Genomic DNA, 8,851 nt, shown 5'->3' with positions numbered 1-8,851 from the left:
CCCCCCCCCCCCCGTGGTTACAATGTTCCTTTTCTCTTTGCAAAAACCTGGTTCACCAGAGAAGAGAACAGGAAACAAAACTTAAATTACGAATCCTCAGACTATACTTTTATACCTAATTACAAAACACTATTGAGGGACTGAAGAGATGGCTCAGGGGTTAAGGGCACTAGCTGCTCTTCCAGAGGACTGAGGTTCAATTTCCAGCACCCATTTGGTGAGCCAACAACTATAATTCCAGTTCCAGGAGACCTGACACCCTCCAAGAACACTAGGCACAGACATGCATGCAAAACAAAATATCCATATACATAAAAAAGCCCAAAAGCCTCTTGTTTGAAATCTTATTTTATTCCTAAATTGGAGAAACTTTTCTGTGGTGATTTTACTTTACTAAGTAATATGCTGCCGTTGATAGAAGCATGAAGTTTTGATGTCAACAAAGATGAATAAGTATAGATTTCATAGTGTATAACAGAACTCACTATTTTAAAAAAGAGAATTAATCCCTAGACATCAATATGGGGAAACTGTTAACTCAATCCCATGCTCATAGAAACCTAAAGAAGCTAACTATATGACAACTAAACAGTTAAGACTTTTAGAATACCTATGGCAATGGTCTGTGTGTGTGTGTGTGTGTGTGTGTGCACAAGCGCGAGTGAGTATGATGGGAGGAGGAGGTGCCTGACTGGGCAAGAGTGTAGAGTTAAGATAGCACCTTATGTTATCCATTCTCTCCTTCCACCTTTATGTGGGCTTTGGGGATCAAACTCAGGTCACAGGGTTTACAAAGCAAGTGCCTCTACCTACTGAGCCATCTTAAATGCCTGGACATTTTTGTTTTAGGAACTTAAGTGGCACAGTGATTAAAAATAGTAGCTAGAGCCAAGAAGAGTGGGGCTTGGGTTCTGTGCCACTAATAATTGAGGCTCCTTGAGAGATTTACTGTCTCTTACACTACATCTGTAAAAACAGAGGGGTAGCCCACATGTTAAATTATTACAGCTTTACAGTTCTGTAGCACTCAGACCTATAAAAGTTTCTAATAAATGACAGATATTCCCCTTTTATATTGAACAGTAAAAAAGCAAATGAGTGTTTCATTTGTAATAGGCCATTTTCACTATATTTTGCTACAGGTTGATAATTTTATATCCAAGCTTCTTTTGTCTCAACAACACAGACAACAAAAATACTGGTCATGTAATAATTTTAAAAGGCATACATTATTGGCAGTTGTTTTTTCCACTAACTTAGAGCAGATTCCTTGTTGTTTAATAAACATGTCAGTTCATGTAAAAGAGAAACCAAATTAATGTGTACTTACACCAAAGCAACTGTAAAGAAGAAAGAAAGAAAAAAAGGGAGGAAGGAAGAAAGGAAGAAAGTTAGGAAGATAAAATGGCATTGCATTCATGGTTTATCAGGAACTGAGCCATGTTTTTAAATTATTCTTTATTTGCACATATATACTACACATGTGGAGGCCAGAGGCATAGAGCACACAACCTGTTCTTGCCTCTAATCCTGTAGATTCTGGGAACTGAACTCCAATCCTCAGGTCCCTTTACCCACCAAATCATCCCATGTCACCATCAGCTATGGGTGAATAGCTGATGAATCTATTTACAGATCAGACCTTCCTAATACCCTTGGATATTAAAAATCAGTTCTTGCTCAGTAATGTAACAGTTTGGCCCTTAAACAATGGCTGACCAACCCAGCACTGTTCTGAAGGCCACCTGTTTTATGAATCCCAAAGAGCTTTTTGAAACAGTCCAAGTGTTAGCCAAATCTGTTAACTTTCTTCAGTACTTTTTATGAGGCCCGGTGAAGGATGCTGGATTCCAAACTCCAGTGTTGGTTAAAAGTGACGGGTTTGTTACTTAAGCTCCATGTAGTTTAACTCTGCCCTAATGTGGAATCTCTTATTCTGCTACAGAATAGTACTCGTTAGGCTTCTGAACCAGCACTTGCTTTATAATCAATTAGCTTCCTGTGTTAAATTACAGAGGAGCCACCATGCTTCCCTCTCCACTCTATAAACACAAAGTCATGAGTTCTCCTTCACCAAACTACTGCGTGTTACTGCCAGTGGCCTTGCTTCTTTCATCTTCGAAGCAAAGCAAAGAGAGAAAAAGCCGAACACACCCCCTTCCTGGACACTCGGCCTGTCTGCTTGTGTCTGCACACACTATCTGATGTACTCTGTCAGGATACAGGCTCTCTGCTTTCTGCCACTTACAGAAACCTCTCAGATCTTAGCTGAGATTAACTTCCTGCTCTGTGTCCTACTCTGATCCTCTCCCACTGAGGAACATCGACTATGTAACTCTCTGTTCGCTGGCTTAGAACAGAGAATTTTCCCACTCTAGTGAATCATCTTTCTTTCCCATCTGCATATGAATGGGATGCTTTCACTGAGTGTGTACGGAGTTCAGAGGACAGCCTTGGATATCAGTTCCCACCTTCCTTCCACCTTGTTTGAGCAAGGTCTCTTGGTCATTTGTTGCTGAGCTGCATACCCCAAGCTGCCCTGCCCTTGAGTTTCCAGGATCCTCCCATCTCTGCCTCCCATAGGAGCATTGGGATTGCAGATGTACACCACTGTATACGTTCTTGAGATTGGAACTACAGTGAGCACTTCACCCACTGAGCCATTCCCCAGCTCCTGAACCTTTCTTCCTATAATTTATAGGCATTCTGCAATGTGTACTATGGTGGTTTGATTATGCTTGCCTGGATGCTGCCATGCTTCCTGCCTTGATGATAATGGACTGAACCTCTGAACCTGTAAGCTAACTACAATCAAATGTTCTCCTTTTTAAGAGTTGCCTTGGTCATGGTGCCTCCTCACAACAATGGAAACCCTGGCTAAGACATGCACCATGGCAAAAGTAAGACATTTTCTACATCCCACATCTGCCCTTGCTTTGTTTCAAATTTAGAGTCTTTGGGAAGAGTGCGTTCAGTCCCTGCTATCTTCCCTCCCTTACCTTCCATTCTCCTGCAGTCACTGGGAGAAGCCTCTCACCAGCTACTCCACAGGAACTGGTGTTCTCAGAAACAGCAAGGGAACCTCATCCTAATCTCTGTATGTCCTCACCTGGCTGGACCTCCATGGCAGCAGTTTCAAAGCTAAGCAGACTCACATTTGGAAATTCTTCCTGTTCCTTACTCCGATGAAGAGTCCTGCCATTTGGCCTTTCAGTCCCAAACCTCCGTGGACATCTGTCTTCCCTTCCTGCTCTCCTCTCTCACCTCGTGGTAACCTTACCACTCTGATGAGGACTTTCAAGACCTTAGCAGTCTGGTGGCCATGACATACTGACCGCTACCTCCAGGCCAACCATCCTACAAACTCCAGACTGCCCATCCATATCCTTACTCAACAACCCAATATACAAACATCTCACATCTAAAACTAGAATGCTCTAGGTACACTCCCCTCCCCCCACCAGAACCAGTGTGCTATGCCTTCTCCATCTCAGTTAATTCTTCCCTCCCAGAGTTCCAGAAACCCAGAGGAGACTTCTTAATGCCATTCTTAACTTCTCTGTTTTCTCACAGCCCATATCCAAACCATGAATAAATACTGCTGGCCCTTACTTCAGAATGTGTGCAGAATGCAGCCACTCTCCACCCATGGGAACTCTCTGCTTCAAGCCACTCCCGACCCAATTGTCACAATGGTGTCCCCCTGTCAGTCTCCAAGTAGTCTGCCACTAATATCTAATCTACATGTTTGATGTAGCGTGTGGAGCTTACATAGGTCAGATCATCTCACCTTGCTGCTCAGGGACTTCCCAGAGATTCTCATGAAACTTGAAGAAAATAACAATATTAAAATACAAGTTCACATTTCAATCTAGAGAATTATATTGAGTTGTCATTCAGTACAACAGAGGGCCTGGGGCCAGGACCTACCTACCCACCACCCTTATCCCCTGTCACAAACACACAAACTCTTAGTCCTGTATTAAACGTGGCACAGAATCTGCATATAACCTATGCATATCCTTCAGAATACTTTAAAGTATTGTCCTCTTCATATTACATACAATACATAATAGTGTCATACAAAATCATTTAGGAAATAGTGACTCCCCTCACACACAAAAGCCTGTATGTGTCTAAGACTGGTTATTTTTTTCTCATTTTAATTCTTTTCAATTAATTTATTTGTTCACTTTACATCCTGATCACAACCCCCTCTTTCCTCAGTCCCCCAAGGCACTAGTTGTGTGTGTGTGTGTGTGTGTGTGTAAATATATCTTTGAACCATGGTTGTTTGAATCCACACGGATGTAGAGCCAAGCAAAGAAGGGAAACTCTGTTCTCCAGCTTCCTCCTTTGCAGCCACAGTGATAACCCTTTGTCCTTAAATACATTAATCAGGGATTCTCCTGCCTCCAGGCTTCACATCTGCTAAGCCCTCTTCCAGGAGCACTCTTTCCCCAAGCACCTGCATGACTCAGTCCCTGAGCTCCCTTAGTGTGTACGAAGGTGACTAGGGTGATCATCTGCCTGTCCACTCACAGGAGCCCTGTTGCTCTCTCTCACAGGAGATCTGACCCCCACATTTCAAAGCCTCCCTTACCCAGGGGATTCTGGATGGGTTCAACCCAGGGAAGGCAAAGCAAGAGTTCGGACAGAGGCAAAGGCAAGCCAAAACCTTCTCCCCACAAGCCCCTTTTCTGGATCAGGTGGAATCTTAGCAAGGTACTTTCCCCCATTGCCCCAGGTCCCACCGAGTCAAAACCATCTCCACACCCTGTAACTTTTTCAGGCTGAGAATAGTGATCACTAAATTGGGCTGAAGTGTAGCTAGCTATGTGGGACACCGGTCCCAAGGTAAGGAGGTGGGTTTCTCGCTAGCAGCACAATTTAAAAAATCTCTGCGTGTTAAGTGGTGTCATCATCCTGGCTGACTTCTGAGCCTTCCCCTCCTGTTTCTTTGTGTTCCATTTCTTCTTGTTGGATTACCAGAGCTGACTTTGCCTACTTCTCTATTGTGATTGCTGTGATCACCAGGACATAACAGCAGTCCTCCCAACCTTACACTTCCCAGGCTCCTTTTTCCTTAACTTCCTGTTGCTTTCTGTTATTTAACTGTTGGTCGGCTTATCTTTTTTCTCCTATCTACAGTTTGAGGCCCCTGTGGGCACATCTGTATTCACTGCAGGATTCCAACACCTTGAAATAAAGTTAGAATTCTAGATGCTTCTGTTTTCTCTTGTTTGTTTGGTTTGCAGATGGTTCTTTGTTTGATTTTGAGTCTCACTATGTTGTCTTCACTGGCCTCAACTACCTTTGGCCAAGGGAATCTTCCAGTGTCAGATTCTCAAGTACCTGGGACTGTATGTATGTGCCATGGCTCCCAGCTCCTCTGATTTAACAATAGAGAAGGATTTGTTTGTTTTTTGTTTTGTTTTTTTGTTCTGTTTTTTGTTTTTTTGGTTTTTTTTTTTTTTTTTTTTTGAGACAGGGTTTCTCTGTATAGCCTTGGCTGTCCTGGAACCCACTCTGTAGACCAGGCTGGCCTCAAACTCAGAAATCAACCTGCCTCTGCCTCCCAAGTGCTGGGATTAAAGGCATACGCCACCACTGGCAGCAACAGAGAAGGACTAGCAGGGTAGTAAACAAAGTCAGCTGCTCCCAAGATCCTCAGTCCTTGTCATCTTACCTTACATGCGCAAAGGGGACTGTGAAGGATTACATTAATCCTGTACTTACATTAATCCTGGTCTACTCAAGGGAGCCAATAAAATCAAAAGGTTCTCATAGGCAGTGGAAGTACAATCAGAATTAAAGAAAGAGACAAAACCACAGGGACAGTTGAAGATGCTACGGAGCTAGGGCTGACCATGGAGAAAGAAGATCATGAACCAACAAATATAGACAACCCCCAGGGAATGGAAATCTGGGAGAATCAGACTCTCCTGAGGTGTCCTCAGCAGGAATGGGGCCCACAAGCCTCAGTACATGCTATACACACGTGGGACTTCTGACCTCCAGAAGAAATGTTAGGTAATAAGCTTACGTCACCTGACCCCTACAGTCTAGCAGTTCCTGCACAAGGAAGACAGCAAAGAAATGCTTATTGAATGAATGAATGAATGAATGAATGAACGAACGAACAAATGAATGATGTTCAACAGCAAAGCAGAAACAGAGCTGTGATCCTGCTGGAGCGGCAGTCTATCTGCCTTTACTTCCTCTTAGGAAGTCTCCAGGAGCTTCCAGTGCCACAAAGATAGAGAGGAGCGGCATCTGGGAAGCTTCCCAGGTCTTGGGCACCAATGTCCAATTGAGAGAATGAGGACAAAATGCCAAGGGCCCATTGCAAGGGCCTTGGGCTTTCTTTTCCATATGTTAAGGAGCTGCTGAAAGATTTGTGGCAAGGTGGACTTGTACTCAAATTTACATTCAGGATGCAGAGAACTCTGAAAGGCGAGGGATTTACAGATGCAAAGGTGGTGCACAAGACGGTGGTGTGCAAATGAGCGAACAACCATTGTTTGTTGCTCATACACTGCACTGAGCTAACGCTTTCATTTAAAGCACACGTACAAACTTTCTTTCCATATTATAGTGGTCTTCTCACAAAGCATTGTCCCATCAAGTTGTTCATGACATTACTGTGTTCAGATCATTTTCTTATAAATATGGATTCAATAAAGATCCCAGCAGGACTGAAATTTCTGGCCCACCAATCCTCCACCACTTATTTCTGTGTAGCCATCAGTACATGCTGTTCCAGTTATGTTTAAAAGAAAGCATCTCTGAATGGTGCCTTTATTTATCTCTCCAATAGAATTTCCTTTCAGGGAGCTCTTTGCTCTGTTTTAAATAATTTGACTATTCTCTTCGAGGTTGGCAATGCCCTCTCAGTCTGATTTCATGGTAGACAAGATGTTGGGAAAAGCTTCTCTCTTTATTTCCTTGTCTTTTCTAAATGCCTAAAAATGAAATGAGGCTTGCTTGTGATACAGACGTGGTCAGCTGAGACCTCCCAAGGCTCATCTGTCTTGTAACATTGTCAGCCAATAGAGACCACACTCACAAGAAGCCAGAAGCTCTGGAGTTGTCCCTGCACGCTAGCATCCAAGGAGAGCGCTGCGAGCGGCTGTGTCTTCCTGAGTGCGGGAACTAGTGAGTATTTCTGTCTAAGAGCCCCCTGAGGAGCCCTTACAGCAAAGAGCCACCATCCCTTGCTTTTAAGGGAGAAGAGGGAAGAATGTATGGGCCAATTGATTCAGCTATATTTAGGACTGCACAACAGCTCGGCACCAGCTTCTCCTGCACATCACAAAGTCACTGTCCATAAAGAAAGTCTCATTTCATTTGCTTGCTTATTTTGTTTGGGAGTTGATCACGATCTACTGGGAGTGAGAAAGAGCCAAGGCCACGACATGTAATTTCCCCTCCGTACTGAGGATTGCACATGTTAAATAGATGGTCTACCAGGGTACTGTGTATCTATATCCACAACATACAACTTTAGACTATTTCTTTGTGTGTGTGTGCACTGTAACACACACACACACACACACACACACACACACACACACACACGGTGGAGGTGGGTATGCAGTGAACTTACAGGAAAACCTCAAGACCTCAAAAAGACTTCAGTTCTGAACTGTAGCTCTGGTGCTCTCTTTAGCCAACTATCAGAGTAATTTCAGATGGGATAGTTTGGGTTTTTTTGCTTTGTTTTGTTTTGTTTTGGTTTGGTTTTGGTTTTGGTTTTCTTTTTTAGAAAGCCAAGACCGAACCCCTTTAGACACAATGCATGCTAATACATTACCTTCCTCGGAGGCGTCTGTTTGTTCCTGGTCAAAAAACTGAGAATCTGACATTTGGACTTTTGGTCAGAGTTTCTGAAGGTCTCTCCTTGCATGTGCGCGCACGTGTGTGTGTGTATGTGTGTGTGTGTGTGTGTGTGTACATGTGCGTGCATACTCATGTGTGTGTTATAGTGTATGCAGTTATGAGTGGCCATGCATGCATGTGCAGAGGCCAGAAGAGGGTGTCAAATGTCTTCCTTTACTGCTTTCTGTTTTATTGCCTCCTGGCAGGGTCTCTCACTAAACCACAAGTTCACTATTTAGACTTGCTGGCCAATGAGCTCTCAGGAGCCACCATGTCCACTCCCAGTGCTGGCACACTTAGCCATTCCTAGATTTTTATACGTGGGATTTAAAGTCAAGCCCTACGCACCTTACCCACTCAAGCCCATTTTCCACTCTCTTAATATGATTTCTCTCTTGCCCCCATGCTTCCTGTCTTCCAGCAACACCCTCATCTCTTACACACACCACCTTGGCTATCAAGAATGACCACAGCTCATGTTGGCAGGGCTGCCACGGATGAAGACCTTGAGTAGTTGTGGTGCACATCCCCGCTGCTCTTGCGGCACCCATGATTGATTAAGTGGATCGCAGTCATTGTATTGATGTGGCCAGCCCACACTAGCTTTTATGGCAGGGGACCCCTGAAGACTACTGCATCCAGTGGCTCTCTCTTAGAACCATGTCCAGCTTCCTGGTAGGCCTGATGGGCAGTTATACTTTACTTGTTCCTTACTGCCTCCAGAGGGCAGCACAAAACATGGTCCCGCCAAGAAGCTAAGACCAACTAACTCCATGATATTTGACTGGCTTACAGAACTCATTCAAATCCCGGTAACCTGGCTCGACAGTATAGGAGCAAGAATAAAAGAGACCAGTGTCCCATCCAAAAATATACAGGTCACCATAGTGGATTCATTCTAACCTGGTTACAAGTCCCACCTCTACTTCTAGACTTAGTAGCTGTCTGGCTTTAGGGAAAGTTTTTTTTT

This window comes from Mastomys coucha, unplaced genomic scaffold (genome assembly GCF_008632895.1).
Source record: "Mastomys coucha isolate ucsf_1 unplaced genomic scaffold, UCSF_Mcou_1 pScaffold6, whole genome shotgun sequence".
NCBI classification, from domain to species: Eukaryota; Metazoa; Chordata; class Mammalia; order Rodentia; family Muridae; genus Mastomys; species Mastomys coucha.
The sequence above is the reverse complement of the archived record's forward strand: the minus strand, read 5'-3'. Positions refer to the sequence as shown.